The sequence below is a fragment of the Polypterus senegalus genome, chromosome 4 (genome assembly GCF_016835505.1).
Source record: "Polypterus senegalus isolate Bchr_013 chromosome 4, ASM1683550v1, whole genome shotgun sequence".
Lineage (NCBI taxonomy): Eukaryota > Metazoa > Chordata > Cladistia > Polypteriformes > Polypteridae > Polypterus > Polypterus senegalus.
Genome location: NC_053157.1, coordinates 26,509,895 through 26,531,536, shown reverse-complemented (window position 1 = coordinate 26,531,536; position 21,642 = coordinate 26,509,895). Strand labels below are relative to the sequence as shown.

The following is a 21,642-nucleotide window of genomic DNA, read 5'->3' as shown; positions in this document are numbered from 1 at the left end:
TTTGGCATTTGGGACTAGAGACAAGTTTGAGCTGGCAGGAAGAAGAACACAATTTTGGGATTAGTTTGGTGAGGTCAGGTGTAATGAAACTTTATGATAACGCAATCTGAATTTACAGAAAGAATATCCTTAAGAACAGCAGTGATCTATGGACTGTTTTAATTGATTTTGCTGATAAAGTTGAGGGGATGTATATTGTAGGAAAAAGATAAAAAAAAAAAACTATTTGCAAAAAAGTTAATAGAGAGGATGAATGGAGAGTGAGTCATATTTAGAGAATCTTTGCACTGCACTTGCTAAAATCATCTATGGAAGTTCAGAAGTCATTTAGGGAGAAGACTGAAAGAATGACTGCCTGTTATGACTTAAAGGGTAAAAAGTCTTTAAAGCTGCAGACATTGCAGTAGTGTAAATATATCTTGCTAAAACAGGAGTGTGTATCCGTGACCACAGAAGTGACGGTGTAATACACATCCGGAAATAAAGACAGAGTCTACTGGTTAAGATAAAAAGTTAAAATATTCTGAGTTTTGCTGGCATTCGAAAAGGATATGCTGACATTAACTTCAGTTAATCTGAGTGCAGACTGAGCAGTTTGAGCGACTCTCATCAAGGCGCAGTAAACACAGATGCACACAGTGCTGATTGATGGCAGTGATGTGTCTTGTCCTGTCCTTCTTGCTGTTTTATTTATTTATTTATTTATTTATTACATTTTTTTGCTTTCTATCTTCTGTCTAGTAAAAATAACAAAACCTTGGCAGTCCAGGATACCTAATTATGAAGACTGAGTCTTGTATCTGGTCAATGTGACAATGGACTTGTTGGACATTGTTTTTTCAGACGTCTCATGTTATATTGTCCTTTGAAATAACAGCCACTTGCAGGAATCAGGCAACGCTCTGGAGAAGATAACTCAGGTGGAAAGCTCAATGAAAGCTAAGCGCTGATGGTAGGACCTCTTTGGATTCTGCTTGCTGGCTCATTGCAATAGCCTGGCATTAATCATCAAACTGACTTCTGTCAAAGGAGACAGCAATGCAGCCTTGCATTCCTAAAAATCAATCAGGTTTCTTTGGGTTACAAATCTCCAAAGACCTTGAATCACACCACTTAGTCAAAAACTGAATTAAATCTTACTCTATTTTTGACTTTCTGTTTTCCAATTTTAATCTCCTCTGTTGTCAACTGGCCATAGTTAATCAATTAATTAATGGACATATATTGTTGGTTTCCATTTATGTTTAATCGATTTCAACCTTGTTCTCTGTGTGCTTTAACAAATCTGCATTTATATGTGTACCAGTTCTGCATTTATTATCATCTATACTTGTATTTTAACTAAGAGTTGCTCACTATATAATGATTGTCATTATAACTCCCAGTACAATGATGACTGTATGTTTTTAGTAAAACATCAAAGATGCAGCTAAAATACTGAATAAATAGTACCCACTGTGTGGAAAGTCGGCACTGTGCTCTGAGGCCCATACCAAGTTGCAGTCCATGTAGAATCTGCAAGTCCTCCTTCAGTCTAAGAGGGTCCTCATTTAAAGGAAGAGTATGTTAGGATGACTGGCAATTTTTAAATTGGCTGTGTATGTGTGAGTGAACCCTGTGATGGAGCTGCCCACTGTTGCCCTAAATGTAATACAGACTGCCAGACTAAGCTCCTGCCGAGAAATAGCAGGTATGAGAAAGTAATGCTATGATATTGTGTATTTGAATCCTAGGCCCATTGGCTGTCTGTGTAGAGGTTTCATATTCTCTCAGATGTCTGTGTGAGATTTTCTATGGGTACTTCTGCCTTCTACCCACATCCCAAAGATGTGCATGTTAGGTCTCATGGCCCTGTGCGAGCTCAGAATCAAAACCAAAATAAACAGGTGAAAAGCCCACCCATAGGAAAACTTAACTGCTCAAAGGTTAGTCTTTGATGGCTCATGAGACTTAAACATGATTCTTCTTAACGTTTCGTTTAAGAGCCAACTTTGTCACAGATGTTTCTCCTAACATTCCTCAGGAGACATAAGATAGAACTTAAATAAAAAGGAGTCAAAAATTGAGAATTTGGTTTGAAAATAATTGTATATTTTGTAAGATCTCCTTCTAGTCTTGTTTTAATCTCTTCCAAGACTTCATATTTTTCACTTATTAGTGGACTGATGCCTTTATCCAAGGATCCATCTTAAAAGATATGGCATGCAGTATGACAAGTTCCATTTCTTTTGTGTTCTACTTGTTACGTCCACACACCAGAAGGTCATCTTCCAGGTTTGCCGTAAAGTAATACCACCTCAGGACGAAAGGGGCCACTGGTGTTAACAGTCTTTCCTCCTTCTTCCCTCACAGCCTTGAGAAACAGCTCCTTGAGGGCACCAAAATAGAAAAAGCCCCGACCCTTTCGGTCTGCCAGATATAAGAGGAGACCACTCCTGGTGGACGGTGTCTCATTTTTAGATGCTGACCAGGCTTCTCAGCTGGAACTACAGTACATCCTTCTAGACATCCAATTGAAAGGAGTATTTACTAACAAGAAAATGCACATTGAAGTTCTGTAGTTTTGTACATTTTGTTGAAATTAAACAGCCCACTTTGGTCCTGCTGCATCATTTCATCCCATTACATTCTTTATATTTAATGCAAATTGCTGGTTTCAGCAACAACAAATGTAGTCAGTCGAAGCTAGCGGAAAGTCAACAGCCACATTTTGTTTTGTTAAATCTGTTTTCTGTGTGTGTAAGGGAGAGGAAACTCGGCATCTTCATTGGAGCAGTGCATTTTAATTGGTTATCTGTATGTTCAAGTTGACACATGAGAGATTTGTGGAATGATTGTTGTGAGTTCTACTGCAAAATGTAGAATTTAGTAATTGTTCTTAAAAAATGGTGTACTACTGGTTCAGTAAGCAATACAATGAAACACTTTTACATCTATACCTCAGAGACTGTCACCGGCATTTTGGATCAAATGGAAAAAGTCATCATAAGTTGACGTGATGATTACAAAAACAGGAACTGCAAGAAAGGTCATATCAGCAGATTTTTCATGAGTTGTGGACAGCTTTTTCATATATGCATTTATAGACCCATCCATATCTTAAGCCGGGTCTTTCCCATAAAGGCATCATTTGTATGCTTGCAGCCCGACACTGGTACTTCATTTCAGAACAGCATTTAAAATGAATTCTGAGCTCTAGAGGCTTGTTTCACAGAAAGGTTTATGGTGACATTAAAGACACGCATGGAAAAAGATCTTGTGAGTATGCAAAACTTTCTTGTTTTTTAGATTTGTTCTTTTAGATTTTTTTTTGTTTATCTTCCTTTAGGGGCTCTGTACTTTTCATTAATTTTTTTCCATTATTTTTAATAATATTGTTCTGTTCATGTATTGTTTATGTAATTTTATGTATTATCTGTTCATTTTATTCTCTTCATTATTATGTAGTAACTATGAGTGTTTTACAGTTCTCTGAAGTTTCTCATATTTTGTGGGTGAATTCCCAATCCAGACAGCTTTAATATATTTTCTATAACACTAGTGTCTGTGTCTCCCAGTTCTCTCACCCTGGTTGCTCAGGTACAACTTCAGATGCCCGGAGTCCGAGTCTAGTGCCTTGGTCCCACAGTATGTGCATGAGTATGCCTGTGATGGACTGGTTCCTCCTAGTTCCAGCTTTATGCTCAGTGAGTTCTGTCCCCTCCAGACCTGAAGTGGATCAGATGTGTTTGAGAATGGATGGATGGATGCATGGATGGAAAAATAAAATGGACATATCAGCATAACACGGTGGCGCAGTGGTAGCGCTGATGCCTTGCAGTTAGCGGGTCCTCCCTGCATGGAGTTTGCATGTTGTCCCCGCGTCTGCATGGGTTTCCTCCAGGTGCTCCGGTTTCCTCCCACAGTCTGAAGACATGCAGGTTAGGTGCATTGATGATTATAAATTGTCCATAGTATGTGCTTGGTGTGTGGGTGTGTGTGTGTGCGTATGCCCTGCGGTGGGCTGGTGCCCTGCCCGGGGTTTGTTTCCTGCCTTGCGCCCTGTGTTGGCTGGGATTGGCTCCAGCAGACCTCCGTGACCCTGTGTTAGGATATAGCGAGTTGGATAATGGATGGAAGGATGGATATCAGCATAATAAGATCAGAGGATAGCACTTACATAAAGCAAAAGCCAGCATCAATCCAGTAAAACCCCAGGGCTGATAAAAAGTCTGTGTACCAGACACCAGGTGGCAAGGAAGTAGAGACCTCTGATTGCGAAAGAAAATAAAAACTTTGTATGTTATAACATGCTGGCAATCATTTGGGATTAAATGACAAACTCCAGGCTGCCTGAAGGAGGCCGACTGCGAAAGATAAGTGAAAAAAAATGCTTAGCTAACAAGGTGCATGTACATGGGAGGATGAGTATCAGTTGAGGAAGAGGAGGGGAGGTTGGGAGCATGCGCTGATAGCAAGTTGCTGCACCCACCACACAATGAACCACCCTGATTGGAAACCAAGTGTACTGTGTAACAGGTGACACCTCAACACCACACTGGAACAGTGTGTGTTATTTTATGGTGGCTGGAGTGCCAAGACTCTACTTCTGCTCAGACACAATCCCTCCTGCTTTTCCATTTGCTGCAGCGATGTCCTCTTTCTCAAAAAGAAATAGAGAGAGATGAGCTTCCTTCTGCCTGGTTTCTTCAGAGTGATTATTTAGATTGATTAAATTTCTACCACACTCTTCAAACAAGCACCTGATTATAAATAACCAAACATCGGCATGAAGATTCCCTGTCCAATGCAGGGCACACTGAATTGGATCAGATGGGCATAGTGAGGCAGCAAAACAGAAATCTATGGGTTCAGTAATCAAAAAATCCAGAGAATGACCAGAAAAAGAGAATTTTTTTTTTACATTTATTTTATTGTATGAAACTGTCTTTTTGCCTGACCTTTAGGAGTCCGAGCACAGGGGTCAGCCATTGTACAAAATCAGTAACAGAACACAGCAACCCACTGAAACAAAGTATGCTGCGCTTTAGAGGTAAAAGCAAACTAGGTGGGAAGTGCTGGAATATTCTAGAAAGAAAAATAAAAAACAATTAAAAATATAAAGTTAAAAGGCTATTACAAACAGCCAAAAACACACGCCGGAGATAAATGGCAGCCAGGTGCACACTGCATTCTCCCAGCTGGAAGTCACAGTCATAATGGCAAGAATGCAAAGTGTCTTGCTGTTCTATTATACTCAGTTCTGTTAGAATGCAAAAAGAAACAAAAATGTCATATCTTTTTTAAAAATCAACAGGCTTTTTTCTTAACTTAAAATGTCTGCTTCTTTAGTCTGACTGAAAGGTATAACTGGCACAGCTGTGATGATAACATGTTTAATAATTTATCTGGAAACAGATTACTTTATCGGGCCACCTTATATTGGATGAAAAAGGTTATGTAAATGGACAGATAACTCACTTTATGTTGAGTCAGTCATTTTCCAACCTGCTACATCCTAACACAGGGTCACGGGGGTCCACTGGAGCCAATCCCAGCCAGCAGCGGGCACAAGGCAGGAAGAACAAATCCCAGGCAAGGCGTCAGCCTACTGCAGGGCACACACTAGGGACAATTTAGGATCGCCAATGCACCTAATCAGCATGTCTTTTCACTGTGAGAGGAAACCCATGCCGACACAGGGAGAACATGCAAACTGAACCCAGGTCTCCTTACTGCAAGGCAGCAGCGCTACTACTGCACCACTCACTTTATGTTAAATTACAACTAAATATATTAATTAGGATAAACAATTCTAGAAGATCCCAGTCTTTTCTAATGGAATAAGAAGTGTATTTGGGATTCATTTGGGGCTGGGCTGGTAGGCAGGAGAGTGTAGTTCTGTCACGTCTTGTCCCCAGGCTGGGGTTCAAATTCTTGTTTTGTGTCTCTTTTGTTCATTGTTTATTCTTTTATTTGTATTTTTTATGTACCTCATTCCTTAGCTTTGGTTTCATCTACTGTGTGTAAATTAGCTGCCTTTGTTATGTCCTGTGTGTTTTATGGGTGATCCTGCTCAGAGATGGGGCTGTCAGCCAGTCACCACCACTGCCCCCTGCCCTATAAATCTACAGGGTCTCCCACAGTTCCTGGTGGTTCATTTCGGACATGCCAGGGAGTGGCAAGTTATTTATGTTTTGCTCTGCTTATTGTTATTACTGCATTTTTCATCTCTTGCTCTATTTGTTTTTTACCTTGTTTCTGGATTTCTGTATTGGGACCTTGTTCACCTGGATTGGCTTTTGTTGTAGGCAACTCCAATTTGCCTTTTGTGTTCTATGGAGCTTGCTTTTATTTCAGTTCATTTTTGTGAAATGTCTGGGATCTTCTAGAATTGTTTATCCTAATTAATATATTTAGTTGTAATTTAACATAAAGTGGGCGGCACAGTGGTGCCGTGGTAGCGCTGCTGCCTTGCAATAAGGAGACCTGGGATCGCTTCCCAGGTCCTCTCTACGTGGAGACATGTAGGTCTCTATTAGATGTCTGCTACACTTCTGCTGGGTCAATGTCTGAAAGCTTTATTTGCAGTAGAAACATGTTTGTCAATGTCAAGAGAAATACCTGCTCATGTATTACTTGCAAAGGCTACTGACTGTTAAACATTAAACACATTTAATTTGGAAAAAATCCCTGCAGAATACAAATATAGTGTACCTGCTATTTTGAGCTTCATATCACTAAACCATAATCATTTGCTAGCGCTGGAGCTTAAACAGTGACAACAGCGAGGAGGTATGGGGCTTTCAGTATTTTGTTTAACATTGATGTTTGGCAAATTGGCAGACTAGGACATTTGCTTCTTAGAAATCTGACCTAAGTCTCTTTAATCACATGCTTCATGAAATATATATTTTTTGGTGAGCCACTTTAATCTATACTAATAAAAGGCAAAGCCCTCACTGACTGACTGACTCACTGACTGACTGACTCATCACTAATTCTCCAACTTCCCGTGTAGGTAGAAGGCTGAAATTTGGCAGGCTCGTTCCTTACAGCTTCCTTACAAAAGTTGGGCAGGTTTCATTTCGAAATTCTACGCATAATGGTCATAACTGGAAGCTTTTTTTCTGCATATACTGTAATGGAGGTGAGCTCGAAAGCCGTGGAGGGCGGAGTTTCTTGTGACATCATCATACCTCCCACGTAATCATGCAGTAGAAAACCAGGAAGAGCTCCAAAAACCGCTGATGAAAACACACATTATATAATTAAGAAGGCAGTGAAACAATTAGAAGCGAGCGAGTGACGTATAAAACCATATTCAGCAGCTCACGTGAACTGACACAGTGCGCAGACAAAAAGCAACAGTTCCAAAGAGTGCTGAACAAAAACCGAATTACACTGCTACTCTCAAATAGACAAACCACGCGCCGTGGCGCAATAGTAGAGGCTTCGCCTTTAGCGCCGGCATCCGAGGTTAATTCCCGAGAGGGATGCACTGAGTATGTACGTGCGCTTCACGGTTCATTTTAGCCTCGCATCCCCTTGGTTTGAGACGTATGAAAAAATATGTGGTTAACGCAGAAAGACAGATCACCAATTGAAGCTTTATGAATAATGGATACTTTATTCGCGATCAATGATTGTTTTGGTAAAGCCATACTCAGTGTATTCATTAGATGAACGGTAAAAAAGTAAGAGCGAGGGGGTAACTTATTGAGGCACGCAGGCAAAATCACAATAGCATGCGGGCTCGATGTACTGTAGTGCGTCAACTCGATCTGAATTGCGCGATCACATTTGAAAAAATATATCTTTTCAAGTTCTGTTTAGTCCATATGTGTCAAACTCACATCCGGCCCGGCGTGTAATTATATCCGGCCCGCGAGATAATTTTATATATTATTGTTATTAATGGCCGGGGATATGAAGCGCTGGTAACACAATAAACTACAGATCCCATAATGCAGCGCTTCAGCTGCCTTGCCAACACTTACGCGTTAATCAAGTCTAGCTTATGATGCTGCAAGTTATTGCGAAGCTAGCCTACACGATGCCAAAGAGAAAAGGTGATTCTGAACATAGAGCCTTTAAAAACCGATGGGAGGCTGAGTATATGTTTACTGACATTGCCGGTAAACCCGTGTGTCTCATTTGTGGAGCTAATGTGGCTGTAATTACAGAATTTAATCTAAGACGGCACTATGAGACAAAACATCAAGATAACCTGAAAGACCTGAATGCAATGCACAAGATACAGAAAGCAGAAGAGTTAAAGAAGAATCTGACACTTCAGCAGACGTTTTTTTCCGTGCAAAATCACAAAGTGATTTCAAGTGAAGCTACTTTTATGGGAGACACAAATGCACCAGTGCAACTTGCCCCACTTTCCCTGTTGCCAAGTAATGTTGAACCAAGTCGGCACAACGGTGTTCCCAAATACGCACTTTGCTGATAAACTGAGTGCACTGCGCACTGAGTTCACACGGCGTTTTGGTGGCTTTGAAGAACAAAAAAAGAATTTTGAGTTGTTTCGCAACCCATTTGCCGTCGATGTGGAAACTGCACCTGTGCAGATTCAGATGGAGGTGATTGAGCTGCAGTGTAATGGCACACTGAAGGCAAAGTTCGATACTGCACGGCCCGCACAGTTTATTCACTCCATTCCCGCACAAATGCTCCAGCTCCGTCTACATGCGGCTCGAACCTTGTGCATGTTTGGTAGCACATATCTGTGTGAGAAGCTCTTCTCAGTGATGAAGACTAACAAAACAGCACACAGGAGTTGCCTCACTGATGAGCACCTGCAGTCCATCCTGAGAATCTCCACAACACAGAACCTCACACCAAACATAAACGAACTTGTGGCCAAAAAGATGCCAGGCGTCCAAATCTGATAAAATGACATAAGAGCAAAGACAACTGAATGATTTGATTTGTTATTGCTGAAAAGAACACATTTTATTTATATTTCCAGGTTTTGTTATGCACCATGTTCATATTTGAATTTGTATAATTTTGACAGGATATATTTTTATGGAGAGCAAAATCTTTTGGGATATTTAAAATTTAAGTTTATTTTTTATATAAAATTACATAAGAGTAAAGAAATTTGAATGTTTGTTCTTTTAACGTTTACTTTATTTCTAACTTGTATAATTTAGACAGGATATATTTTTATGGAGAGCAAAATATTATAAGTTATTTAAGGTTTGAGTTGATTTATTCGAATAATATTCTGTCGACTAAATAAAAATTCCTTCTATTTAAAATTTAAATAGAACTTGAACAGAAACGATAGTTCATAATATCCACGCAGACTTGCGTAAGGCGGAGTCATCCGTTTTAACAAACAGCGTATTGCACTGATACGAAATAGCCTGCCCATTTAATTATTTAGGAATGGATAAATAAATTAAGATTTTGTACAAATAATGTTTTTCATTTTTCTTCCTTCATGGATTCTGGCACCCCCAGCAACAGTTGCTCGCACCCCAAAGACTGTATGTGTATATATATATATATATATATATATATATATATATATATATATATGTGTGTGTGTGTGTGTGTATGTAGATATGTATGTATATATATGTTTATATATATTTGTGTGTGTATGTATATATATACAGCTCAAAAGAATTAAAGGAACACTTTTTAATCAGAGTATAGCATAACGTCAATGAAACTTATGGGATATTAATCTGGTCAGTTAAGTAGCAGAGGGGGTTGTTAATCAGTTTCAGCTGCTGTGGTGTTAATGAAATTAACAACAGATGCACTAGAGGGCAACAATGAGATGACCCCAAAACAGGAATGATTTAACAGGTGGAGGCCACTGACATTTTTCCCTCCTTATCTTTTCTGGCTGTTTCTTCACTAGTTTTGCATTTGGCTACAGTCAGTGTCACTACTGGTAGCATGAGGCGATACCTGGACCCTACAGAGGTTGCACAGGTAGTCCAACTTCTCCAGGATGGCACATCAATACGTGTCATTGCATGTATATATATGTGGATGTATATGTATATATGTATATATGTATGGATATGTATATATATATGTTTATATGTGTGTGTGTGTGTATATATATATATATATATATATATATATATATATATATATATTGTGGCAGTAGGGGGCGCTAGTGCTCCCTTGAACCCTCAGGGATGACTCCAAACACCAGGTAAAAGTCCAAGACTTTTTATTATTATTCCTCAGAGTGCACCAAGCACCTTCCACACTACTCATATATGAAACCACAAAAACACTACCAAATATTCTCTCTCCTCGCCCAGACACTTTGCTCCTCTCCCACCCAACACAGCTCAGTGTCTGGACTGAGGCACCGTCCTTTTATAGCCCCTGACCCGGAGGTGTTCCTGTCCCAACAGTCCACAGTTCCTTATTCCTTCCGGGTCAGGGCAAACAGTCCTTTTCTTCAACCCGGGAGCACGTCGTTCCTTCCTGTCACATGACCGTGATGTACTCCCGGGTTATAGGGCACACAAGAGCCTATGAGCCCCCCTACAGCTAATCCCGGTGGTCCCCAAGGTATCCAGCAGGGCTGTGTAAAAACACTACATAGTCCATAAGGCCCTGCTGGAACTCGGGGCACAAACCTGCTGTCGGGAGAGCTCCTCCTGGCGGCCTGGGTGTGCGGACCGGCATGGGAAGCCGGCAGTCCTCCACAATCACACTTTAGCAACACTCATCACTCACAACAGTGACAAAACAATTACATTGACAATCATGTTACGTTATTTTCAAAATGTCTCCTTTTCTTTTTCATTGCTTCTTTAACACACTACTTCTCCGCTGAGAAGCGCGGGTATTTTGCTAGTTAACAATAAAATGTTATTACATTGTGTTACCTCTCCATTCAGTGTTGGACCATTCTGAGATTTGCTTTATTCATTTCATAATTATGCTTTTTATGATTGTAAAAGTTGATATGTCACCATCCTCTGAATAGGTAAAAAGTGGCATATACACTATTACACTAGTGTTCAAAGGTTCACCCAGAAATGTTCATGTTTTTAACAGAAAGTGATGTGTTTTTCTAATGCAATACCATTAAAATGATTTAAAAATAAAGCCAAGACATTACAAGTGTTACTAATGGTTATTTCTGCTTGAGCTGGCTAATTTTAACATATATTATTCACATACTAGATTACTGCAAAGCCCCATTTTCAGCAGCCATTCCATGTCCTAATGGTCAACTCTCTTTGCTTATCCTTATTTAGTCACGTTTAAATGCTAATTGGTTATTAGAGAAACCATTGTGATTGCATTAGCACTACTGAGGTCTGTTATTTTGTTCACTTGGGTTACAACCTACTGGCATTCCTAAAGTTCAGTTCTGCATTCAAAAACATCCAAAATGAACCAGCTTTCTCAAAAAAACAAAAACATGCCAGTCTGTTGTTTTTGTGCAGTATGAAGATTATTCCATATCGCAGACTGCCAGGAAACTGAAGATTTCATGCAAAGATTTCTGTTACTGCCCTAAAAGAAGAGAGACAACTGGATCTGAATAGGATAGAAGAAAAAGAAGAGGAAGGCCGTGATGCACAACTGCATAAGAGAATAAGAACATCAGAGTCTGTAGTTTGACAAAGAAATGTCTGACAGGTCCCGAGTCGGCTTTTTTCTTAAATACAAGCCAAACACCAGGGACATCTGCAACAGAGAAAAGACAACTATGTGATGCTGGCCTTAAAGACAGAGGTTCAATGAAAAAGCCATATGTGAAACAGTGAAATAAAAACAAGAGGTTAAATTAGACAAAGCACAGACATTGTGGAAGATGACTGGAAATGCATCTTGGAGTCATCTTCTTTTGTTCTATTCTGATTACATTCTGTTTGTCCTCTATTCTGAAGATAGTGATATATACCTTGTACAAATTCCATCACTTTGAATAATCATTGTTCTGCAAAAAAAAAAATAATAATAGGCTGACATAGAAATCTGTTTCATTTTAGCCATTTGTGAACACAGAACTGAACTTTAAGCATGCCAGAATTTTAGAACCCAAGTGAATAGAATAACAGCTATGCTAATGCCACCATAAAGGTTTCTCTAATAACCAATTAGCATTGAAACATAACTAAATAAGAATAAACTAAGGGAGTTGACCATTAGGAATGGCTGCTGAAAATGGAGTTTTGCAGTCATTTGTGACTGAGCTAGTCACTACTGGGATCCACTGAGCCCAGCTCCTTTGCCCTACCACCATTCTTTGGCATCTGTAGGACCCCTGAAGTACTCAGTCACTTCTACTCCCTGTGCTCAACAGACGCAACCTGCCCCTAAAGTGCAGTTCCCTTTGCTTCTCCAGGGGACATCCTGACATCCACTTCTGCTCTCCTGCACACTCCTTCCTTGTCACGATTCCCTTTCTTGGAATTCCTGTCAATTTTTTCCTCCATTTCATTGCTCCCCTTTCCTGCCTACTTAGACCCTTTTATCCTTAGAGTGTAGGTGCTTTCCCTAATGACTAGTGGAACATCAATGAGGGTTGGCTGTACTTATCTCTCACACATGAATGAGCAAAATCAACCAATTTCCCGAATGTAACTGTCCACTAGCACACATCTACACCCACAAGGGCCGAGCCACACTGATTTTTAAACAGACCCCTGATGTGCTGTATCACACTCTATGCCCTCATGTGTTTGTCTTTGGGTTGTGGGAGGACATCTGAGTCTCCAAAAGAAATCCTCACAAAGAGAGTTTTAGTACAAGTACACCAGCAGGGTACTGACCAATTTTAGCTGCTGCACCTCTTTGTCACCAAAAATTAATTGCATGCAGAGAACAGTTTTAGTGAAACATGATATATATAGCTGTAGTAATTATGAATAATTACATCTTTTCAAAGTTTAACTGGAGAACCTCTGCTAGAAGGACAAAAACAAACCTGAAATAGCGGTCATGTCACATGAGTGCTCCCTCGGGGTGACACCTGATAGAGGAGTTCTTTTCTATCTCAGGCAGAAGTAAAAAAGAGCTCTGTATTATTTGTAAATAGAAGTTCCACTTGTATTTATTTCAATAGAATAAGACAAAAACTATTGAGCCTGATGCAATTTTACCTGTAATGTAGAAAAAAATGTAATGAAGTCAAATATTTAGTAAAGTTATGTCTGTAATCACCTTGGAGAAAATCCTAATGTCTGAGAAGTTAGAAATGTGACACCACTCCAAAAAAACAATATGACTTCCCACTAATTTGTGTAAGATAATGGAACTTCTAATTATACTTAAAGGGCTATAAAGTGCCTGTCAGATCTGGTGACCATGTTTAGATCAGATTAAAGTCCACAGAGGAAGTTTCTGCTTGGAGAAGCCTGCTGTTATTAAAGATGAGCACTGCATAGATTTAAAGCAGAGTAAAGACACCAAATGATTTTAGATCTGAGATGAACAAGAGAGAGAGTCAAGGTCTAGTGAAATACACCAGGCGGTGCCATTTCATTGTCCCAGCCTCTTGTTTCAAACGTCTTCAGGGAGACGCTCATTTAACATCCTACATGTTTAGCACTCACATTGTCAAACAACTTTTTTGCAAAATTTGTGGTGAGTAGAGTTTCTGCCAGCCTCGCTCCATCCTGCATGGATATGGGGTATGTCTTTACTGCTTGGACAAAGGAATGCAGAGAATTTTAATGGGAAAGAGTGGGACGTCAGCATGGACCAGCACAACGCCATTAGAAACATGTCAGTAGACTGACATGGCAGCCTTTGTTATGTGCAGATTAGAGACTTGCAGAGCTGGGGGTTGATGCCTAAATAAAAAGAAAAGTCAATCATATAAAGAATATAGCTGGGAATTAAATAAATCAATAAATGACTGAATTTTTTGGGTGAATTTTGTTGGGCTGAATGGCCTGTTCTTGTCTAGATTGTTCTAATGTTCTAATATACAAGATAACTTACATTAAAGCAATATGTTTAATTATAGTTAGTATGGCTTTAGAATGGGAAGGTCTTGTCACGAATGTGTCACACCTTTTTGATCAGACAAGAAGACAAATGCTTTGTCACTAAGACTTTCAAAATGACTGATGCATTTCTACAGGTAAGGATAACACAAGATTGTGCCATCTTTGTGCCACATGTCACTTTTCAAGTACAGAGCTACAGGACAAGTGTTCACAAATACGATAGAAATGGGGAGCACAAGAATGTCTGACATATTTTTAGATTAAAATTTCGAAAGTGTTGTGTTGATTAATATATAATATTTTATATTTGTTTTTAAATTGTCATTTAAGAATTTATATTTGAACGTTCTTAAAATAATCCATTTGTAATTTCAAACCCTTGAAACTTCTAGAAATGCCATTACTTTTGGTTAAGTGGGTTTGGGATTGTAATTTAGGTCCCGGGGGTTGGGGGCATGCTTTGAAACAGTTTGGCAAGGGTGACCCTGTTCACACATGACATGAGCCTTTAAGCCACCCCTGACAGGAAGGCCATAAACTGTCTAGCTGATCTGAAGCAGAGTCTGCAGGACTGAAATGTGGCTGTTTACGATTCGCCATTCTGCACCCCATTGGGACACTCGTACCAAAACAAGATTGGGTAAACCAAGGAAGTTGCCCACACCCATTAATCTAGAATTTATGACAGGAATGGTAAAAGTTGGTCACTCCACCTTCCCCTCTCTCTCTCTCTCACTCTCTGTCTTGCCATGAAGAGAAGACCACCAATCGCTCCTGCCATTCCTCCACACTACAAAAAATGAAATCTAAGCAAGTGAGAAGTATTTATATCATGACATTAAATCTTCTTTTCCTTATTGTAAGAATTACTGACTTATCAAAAGATTTGTATTTATGATTATTTAGCTTACTTTAAGAAACTGTCAATTAATTTTGCTTACCCCATTGATAGATTTTTTTGCTAAATAAAAGCAAAACAACTCCCATTTAAATTTTTTTCTATTTTTTTGCATATACATTTTTTGCAGTACATGAAAAGAAGACAATGCCGTCTTAGCAGCCAAATTGAAAGAGGCAGGCTGCCTGGGCCTGTGCAGATGATAAGCTGACCAGGAAGAATTGAGTGTAACTATAAGTTATTATGCCACCCGAAACTACACATCTAGCATTATCAGGTCGCATGGTTTGGTTTGTAAGCAATGCCCACATTGTATTCTACTTCCTTAATGTCTGGGCATTTTATCAATGATACAGAATTCAATGTGTAACTTGACTCCTGCCAGTTCTTTTACTCTATCTAATTGCCGGAGGTTATAGATGTGAAAGAGAAGTAAGGAGGAAGTGCTGAACTGCAGTACCTCACAGTGTGGTAAGACTATGTGATTTAAGACATTCTGGTAATGTCTACATATTAAAGTGTATAAAAGGGGAACAGACGGTCAACTAGGACTATTGTTTGTGTGATAAAACAAATAACGAAGGATGTTTAAGGAAAACTTAATTATAGGAGTTATGAGATGAGAACTGTGCACTTGTAGAGGCTATAGCAGAGTCTAAAAAGTCAGCAGTTCATCAAATTATAAAGCTACTGTAGTTAAGGAACTTCTCAGACCTGCCTAATGCATTTCAGTAGTGTGAAAAATACCCAGTTGTGGATTTGTCTGATGCATGTTTTAAGCCTTACAAACCATAAAAACAATCGATGCAAAAGGTGTCGTGATTTGCTGTGATTTTGGGTTCTTAGACACTGCCAGTGGTTATTTGTTAAGTCCGCTTCCAGCATTGCTAGGGTGTGGACTCTGAGGTTGTTACCCATGCGTAATCGACGAGATCAAAAGACGGTTATGAGTTCCGCGGATACCAAATTTCTGAAGTATTCAGAGTTTATCTTTGTGCTCTTTTTTCACGTGTACTTTCGGTTTTGACCCTCTTGGACTTCTTGACCATGATTATTCTGTCTCGTACTGGGCTTCAGTTTCATTTCACTTTCTGCCTTTTTTGTGTTTTGTTTTGGTTTTTACAGGCTTCTCCTGATTTTCGCTCAAAAGGTTTATGTGCCAGTTTTGCTGACAAAACAATAGGTATGAGGGAGATAACTGAATTATGACAATAATGAAATGCTATCCAATTTGACTGCCCTTATTGCGTTGTTTTGTTTCCCTGTTGTTAGATGTGCTGCATAGCATGTGGGTTCCGAACGCCCATTTAGAGAGTGTCACACACGTGTGTTTAGGAGACAACTAAAGGGCTTGAATACTTGTGATACCATGCCAGACCAGGGGGTGACGAAGTGCACTAATTTTCCCTCTCGATCTTTTGCAGACCATTCTAGGGAAATCCCGCCCAGCTCTGGGACAGCCACTGACGTCACTTCCGGTTCCAGTATTGATGACATCACTTCTTTTGCTGGCCTTTAAAGCCACCATCATGTCTCTAGAAGATCAGTTCTGTTTTGGACTCAGTTGGATGAACATGTTTTGCTATTTAAATCAGTTTTGCAGCCGGGAGCAATTATACGGGTGGCTGCCCCAAACTTTCTCAATGTTTGATGGTTGTTATTGTGACAAGAGTTAGAGATAAGCTCTGTCTTTTCATGAGAATAAAAAGCACGCTAAACACATTAGTTCATAATTCACCACAAAAATGCCATTTTTTGCTTGAAATGATTGTATTTTTTATATTATTAAAGACGTAAGAGGCCAATGTTATGTTGCACCTTGGATATTTCAGATAGTATTGTTATCTATAAATTATTTCAGTGGGAGCTACCACTTCAAAGGGCATCCAGGGGAATTTCTTTTAACAATCTTGTATTTCTTGTCTGCCCCACAGCATGTGAACACAGCATAACACAACAGTCACTGGAGAGAGACGGAGAAGAAGGAGAAGGAGTGAGGCAACCCACTGCAGCTAGGTGATTTTCCTTTATCTGTAAAAAGTAACGCAAACTGAATCCCATTAGAATATACCATAGGGGTTTTCTAAAATGAGCCGTTTGCAAAGCAACCAAACTTTACTTCATTTGTGTTTTAAGGCATAGTGTTAAAATGATAAAGCAACCATTGACACATCCATCACTGTGATGCAGACATATTGATGAGATAATGATGAGATAATGCGAACTCCTGATGGCTTTTATTCTATAAACAATTATTTTTAATAGAAACTAGATTTCAGTGAATAAACAAAAAAAAAAGTAATCTTACATTTACCTCATGCTGGAAGAGAAATATGCTATAACCGTGAATACGTCATTACTGTAGCCTACTTTTAAGGTTTCTGGATGTTTTCAGATTAATGTAGTTCACTACATGCCAACTGAATTTTGAACTATTTTTAAGTTCATTTCAGTTTTACCTGAGCTCAAAATTTCTGAAAAAGAGAGGCAATGCAATCTGACCTGAGCAAGGTTAGGTACATTTAGCTGTGGACAATAGCTGTTCATAGGGACTCAGTCTTTAGGTACCTCCCTTGTCCCACTCGCACTCATATGAGTGATGGCACTCTCCATCCTGAGCAGGGTTAGGGTTAAAGACCCTAAATTGTTAATCTTTACTTTTTTTGTTAGAAATCTTAGTAGCTTTTCTCAGCAAAGTTAGGAGCTGGACAGCCCAGACTAAATTCCTGAAGAATTTTCAACATATTCCAAACCATCTGAAAGATACAGTAGATTCAGAAAGCATTCAGACCCCCTCACTTTCTGCACAATTCCATTAACATTATTGTGTTTTAGATTTAATTTTAAATAGTTACATTTGACATTTTTACTTGTCAATCTACTCTCAATATTGCCTAATGACAAAGTGAAAACATGTTTTCAGAAAGGATTACAAATTAATTAAAAATCAAAAATTGAAACCTCTCATTTATATAAGTATTCAGACCCTAAATTTAGTACACTGTAGAATCCAGTTTGGGAGCATTGACAGCTTCTGTTCTTCTTGGGTAAGTCTGTCTAAGCGTTGCACACCTGGATTTGGGAAGTTTATCCCAGCAACTCTCAGGCTCTGTTAGATTGGTTTTGAGGTGTCTGTAAACTCCCATCTTCAGGTCTCTCCCCAGATGTTCTATGGGATTTAAGTCTAGGCTTTGGCTGAGCCCCACAAGGACAGTCTGAGACTTGTCTCAAAGCCACTCCAGCATTGTGTTGGCTGTCTACATCAGGTCATTGTCACTGTGAAAGGTGAACCGTCATCCCAGACTGAGGTCATGCACACTTTAGAGCAGTTTTTCTTTAAGGAATTCTGTATTTGGCTGCATTAATACTTCCCTCTATTCCTACCAGTCTCTATATCCCTACTGCTGAGAAGCACCCCCAGAGTACGATGCTGCCACCACCGTGCTTCACCGGAGGGATGGTATTAGGCAGGTGATGAGCAGTGCCTGGTTTCTCATCAGACATTGTGCTTGGAGTTCTGGCCAAAGAGTTCAGTTTTTGTTTCTTCAGACCAGAGAACATTCTTTCTCATGCTGCAAGAGTCATACAGCACCAATTTAAAGTCACTAACTAACAAACATGTCAATAAGGTGGTAGACAGTGATTGGGTTGGTATATGATTTCACTGTACCATGTTTCCATAACAATTAAAAATAATATGGCACAAATCACAAAAACAGGAATGTTGTTGCAAGTTGCTGTCATTATATTTGTAGGTTTATAAGCTGTACTGACACAATCATCAGTTTCTTGTGTTTGGCCAAGTTGCCTAATGCTGATCAAAGGTTCTTACAGCATTCTAGCTGGTCATTTTCCAGTGTCATGTAGTTAGATTAATTTTACTTGGCTAAAAGCCCTCCCTCGCCCTCAGAAACTCCAAACATTCAGACAGTAAACTCATGTAAGAGTCATCAAAAGCTGTGACATCACTTTTTTTCCTTTGGTTGGGAAAGTTTTTACTGCAATCCCTTGAAAAACACCTTTAGCAATGGACAAGTTGTCTTCTGCATACCTGCACAATTATTTGCCTGGTAAAGTTCAAGCACAGCTGAAATGATGAAAATCCCTTCCATTTGCCAGGCCCACACATCCCATTCATTTGTCCTGCAGAAAAAAATATTTTTTTCCATTAGTTTATGAGGACCTCCCGTGTCGAACAGCAGCCTTTGCACATAAATAAGCCACCAGGGCAATGAATAAATGGATTCTCTCAGCACTTCCCCATTTTTCTTTATCCAACCCACAGGATTTAACCTCTTCAATTCAACAATAGAAGGCTTCATGAAATACAAAATGATTTATTTTATGCCATTTTTACATAGTTTTGGGCACTGACTTCAAAAATCAAAACCATTTTTCTCTATCACGTATCATTTTTCCACAAAACAGTTTTTGCTGTCAGTTATAGTTTTTTATCGTTTACACACTATACATTTTATTTTATATTAGGTTAGATTAGATAAACTTTATTAATCCCAAGGTTCAGATGCATACAATAGCAGAAACATAAAAAACAAGGATACAGACTTACAGGCAAAATAGTACAGCCAATCAATCAATTGATTAATAAATAAACAAATAAACTTTACTAGTAAGTTGGGTGGAAGCATTGAATTGCCTAATAGCAAGGGACAGAAAAGACCCCCAGAGGTGCTTCTTACTACTCCATGGTGGAATGAGCCTGTAGCTAAACGTGCTCCAAGAGAGCACCTCCTGGAAGAGATGGAGAGACTTTTTCATGGTGGTATCCAATTTTGCCACCATCCTCTCTTCCACAACAGCTTTCAGTGTGTCCAGAGTTCGCCCTGTGATAGAGCAGGATTTCCTAAGACATTTGTTTAGACTTTGTGCTTCTTTTGTGCTCTGGTTACTTCCCCAGGAGACCACAACATAAATACCACACTGGATACTATGGACATCTTAGAACATCTCCAGCAGCATGCTGTACAAATCAAAAGACCCAAGTCTCCTCAGGAAGTCCAGTCTGCTCTGGTCCTCCTTGTACAGAGATACTGTATTGTCAGACCAGTCCAGGCACTTGTAGATCTGCACCACTTCCATATCCTCCCCACTGAATGGTGGCTGGTCTCAGAGGCTTCTTGGTACACCTGAAGTCCACCACCTGTTATTTTGTCTTGATGATGTTGAGTTGTAAGTTGTTGTTCCTGAACCACAAGATGAAGTCCTCCACAATCTCCCTGTATTCTGACTTATCTCGATTATTAATGTAGCTTATGATGCTGGAGTCCCCTGAAAATATCTGTAGATGGCAAGTGCTAGTATTGTGCTGGAAGTCTGCTGAGGAGAGAGTCAACAAGAAAGAAGACAGAACAGTCCCCTGAGGTGCTCAACTATTACACACCACCATTTCTGACATACAGTCCCTCGGCCTCACAAACTCCTTTCTGTTGGTCAGGTAGTTCATGAACCTGGAGATTGATAATTTACTTGAATTTTATTAAAATCTGTGTTGAAAGCAAAACAGTTATTTTATTCCATAATAAGCCCAGAACCTAGCTTAAAGTTCTGTGTATCTTTGGTGTGCACTCAGGCCTTATTGTGTGTGTATATACATTTATTTATCTATCAATTTATTTATTTAAAGAGCTTTTGTGAAAAGCCAAATTTCCCCCTGGGGACAAATACAATTCTATCTACCTAAATATCTTACTGGGTTACCAGTTGAGACATATAAAATTACCATGTGTGAGCTGGACAGCACTGGGTTCAGAAGGAACTGCATCTTGGAATTTGGAAGTCAAAATTTCTGAGTTCTCAGTAGGAAGTTTCCAATGGAATGTCCCCAAAAGTTGGATATCCTAATCAGAAAGTCAGGAGAGTCTCACCAACCCCAACCTCGAAATCCAAGATGGCTGCACCATGCATCAACAGTAAGTGGAAGTGGAATATACTGTTTAGTAGCACTTTTGTCTATTTGTGTCTCATTAAATCAGTCACACACACAGTGCTGTCCAACCTCTATCACTGTTTTTGGGTGCGCAAAATACAGTGAAATACATTGTTCATAGTTGTCTATATTCTGAAAGAGCAGGCCAAACAAGGTTTATCCTGGAGGTGTCCACATTGGTTTTCCACAATGTTTTATTGGAATGCAATCAGCTTGGGGGTGACGTTATATCAGGGCTCCAACATCCAACCTCTAGGGTAAATGGAATGCAGCAAAAACTATAGCTTCATGCCAAAAACATCACCAGATCAAGCATGGTAGGTCCAGATGAGGTGCTGCTACCACCACCTCATATTAAGCTTGGTTTAATGAAACTGTTTGTCAAAGTCCTGTCAAAAGATGGAGCCTGTCTGATGTATTTGTGCAGAAGGTTTCCAGTTTTCTCTAAAGCTTAATTGAAGGAAGGCATTTTAGCTGACCTGTGTGGCAGACGGCTGGGACCCATGCCCAGCCAGGATGCCCCTTTGGCACTGAATTTGGGGGAGCAGCCATGGGAGGCTTATTACTTCCCTCGGAACACTTGGTGGCAGTCCCCCTGGGATGCATTGGGGCCACAATCAGGTACCATCGGAGCTCAGCCGTGTTGTGCTCTGTGGCCACAGCCAGTGGGAGCTGCACGGCTTCCTGAGCCTGTGTTGGCGGTGATGCAGCCACACCCAGAAGTGCAGCCTGAATTAGGACAATCATCACCTGGAGCACTTACGGGTTTGCTACAAGAGGAGCCTGCAACTACTACTTGAGGCACCAGAGTCAGGAGGATGAGGACAAAGCTGCCTGGGAGGAGTGGAGGAAGAAGA

The 21,642-nt window shown here is 39.8% G+C and overlaps 1 long non-coding RNA gene across 1 annotated transcript in view; it reads left to right on the top strand.

Annotated features, from left to right (window-relative positions):
• The window catches only part of LOC120527207, a 79,856-nt gene extending 63,023 nt beyond the window's left edge, over positions 1–16,833 (top strand). The window contains exon 4 of the long non-coding RNA XR_005633288.1: positions 16,773–16,833. This is a non-coding gene — a long non-coding RNA (uncharacterized LOC120527207). The remainder of the gene's footprint in view (positions 1–16,772) is intronic.
• Positions 16,834–21,642: the final 4,809 nt, after the last annotated feature.